This window comes from Nicotiana tabacum, chromosome 6 (assembly GCF_000715075.1).
Source record: "Nicotiana tabacum cultivar K326 chromosome 6, ASM71507v2, whole genome shotgun sequence".
Classification (NCBI taxonomy): Eukaryota; Viridiplantae; Streptophyta; class Magnoliopsida; order Solanales; family Solanaceae; genus Nicotiana; species Nicotiana tabacum.
The window spans coordinates 216195990-216198482 of NC_134085.1; the positions used below are offsets into that span (position 1 = coordinate 216195990).

General features: G+C 38.3%; 1 pseudogene; it reads left to right on the top strand.

The window, feature by feature from the left end:
- Window positions 1–252: 252 nt before the first annotated feature.
- On the top strand, window positions 253–2078 carry LOC107768167 (uncharacterized; annotated as a pseudogene).
- The last annotated feature ends 415 nt before the right edge of the window (window positions 2079–2493 follow it).

The window sequence follows — 2493 nt, forward strand, 5'->3', positions numbered from 1 at the left end:
GCAAACAGTTATAGGTCAAATAAAAATCAATTGCATCCTAGATATCATGCTCGTAGGATTTCTGCACTCTTGCTACGCCTGTAAAAAGTGTTTAAAATTAACAATGCTAGAAAGCATGCCTATAGGAAATATCGATTCTGAACTGTCACACTCGTTTAAGAAATATCAACTGCAAAACTTGTATTATTTTGTTAAAACTGGCAATCTTTTTTCTGTACTCAGTTTGCCTCTTTCCAGAAACCAGTAGATACCATGCCTATAGGTTTGTTTAACACATAAGCAAAAGGTTAGGTAAATTAATCAATAGGGTCAGTCTTTGACAACTGCATCTAAGCGGACCTAATACGGACTTCTTGTCTAAAATATGTGTTGAACCAGTCCGCTTAACGCCTTAATTTAATCCAGACCAAACCAGTATATGTAAGACATGCTAAACTATATGATTTTCTGGATCTAAGGAGGTTTATTTGAGCCATATTTGTTTACCTGCCTACCAATACTTGCATTATATGTTTTGAATGTCGCCCTAGAATTTTATCCTTTGCAAACCCTCAAAAGACCCAAACTCCTTTCCCCCTTTAGGATTAGTAGTCCCAAATGCCTCCGGGACTGATAGGATTGGGACGGGTACTAGCATGCAATAAGTAACGATACTTTTCGCGTCTTAATACCTTTGTCTTGGCAGTATTAGTGAGCTCCAAATAAGGTCATAAAATCAAGGATAGAATATGGATATGATGACCGATGCGCTAATATCACGTGCAACCCCTCTTCTGAGGAGCTATAGCTGGGTATTGCATTGATGTGATCCATATTGACTACAAATTTAAGACTCCCTTCCCTTTATGTGTTTATTACTTGTTTTCTCTATAAGTTACTTAAGCTTTTCACAAAATCCTACCTTGTCTCTTTCCTAAAAAAACTGGATTTAAACTTGTGTGCAACCCCTTTTATTTGAGCCTTAGTTGCTTATTTGTAAAGTCACAATTGTAACATGGCCGGGAACCACACTAGTGGATCTTGAGGGATGCCTAACACCTTCCCCTCAAGATAATTTCTAGCCCTTACCTGAACTCTGGTTTTCAAATTCAAAACCCTTAGTGTCCTAATGCACTTAATCATTAGGTGACGACTCTTCAATTCCAAAAACCCAAATTCCCAAACGGGAATAGAGTTGTCTTTCCAAATGTCGTAGACCCGATTTCGCCTTTAAGGGGGAAAAAGGGGGCGTCGACAATGTGTTGAAGATGCATTACTGCAGTTGCAAGTGACTGTAAAACGAGCTTCCAAAACTGTCTATCAGGTTAGACTTCTAACAAGCATCTTGTAGTTGCACGAAAAAAGATCAAAGGAAAGGAAATTGTTTCCTCTATGAATCATGCAACTATAGTTTATAAGCAAGCTCTAATTCAAAATTTGGTCTCGGCCTTAACGTTCCTTCTTTATTACGAGCATTCTCTAATGTGGCTACCAGACTTATACTGCGATATAGAATTCTGTGTTGCATAGTAACCTCCATTGTAGTGCGACTCCCAAACACCACATTAGACCAACATTAAAGTTGTAGGACTATTGCCAAACATGGCTCCTGAAGTCAAAAGATTATTTACAGTTCAGGTGTGATGTAATAGGAACCTTTCATTTTTTGTAGGTTATACATTCAGCTCGGGCAAATGCAACCCACAATTATGGATTTGATCCAGATCGTCTTCTTGTTGGTAAAAAAGGCAAACTGACGGTCTATTCTCTCCTCTTACTTCTAATCTTGGACTGATTCATTCTTTCATATTTGGTGCAGTTGAAGCTTTTGTTGGGAAAGGACTTTTCAAAAAAAGGGTATCCTACCATTCTAAAGGAAAGTGTGGAATAAAAGTGAGGCCAGAATGTAGATTGACTGTTGTAGTTAGAGAGATAAATCCCGAGGAGGAGGCCGAGATAGCTAAGTTGAGAGTACACAATTTCAAGAAGAGACCAAACGCGAAAGGCGTCTAGTTCCTCATAAGCTCATTGAGACTACTCCAATATGGGATCGCAAAGGCAGAGCTAAGAGTAATGGACCAGGTGTTGCTGCTGCTTGAGCATAGTTATGTTGGTAGTTCAGCTTCACTAGAAAGCTTTATAGTTCCATAAAATCAGTTTGGGATGAAATGATGTGCCTCTTGTCGGATTTTTTTTCAAATGTTCTCTCATAAATCCCGGGTAATAGCAGCTTAGGTCGAGATCTTCAGCTTCATTTGTAGGCACCTTCCTCCCTTTATTTAACATCTGAAGTGCCTCAAACTTCCATGTCCTTTTATGGCCTTTAGGGGTCGTTTGGTTTGGACAAGTTACGCTATGATTAGTTAACCTGATATTATTTCTTATTGATTGTTTGGTTTGTTGTATTAATCTTGGGATTGTCAATGTCAATTTTACTGCTTTATTTTGGGATAACTTATCTTAGGATACTATTCTACCCTCTGACAGGTAGAAGTTATCATGATACTATTTTTA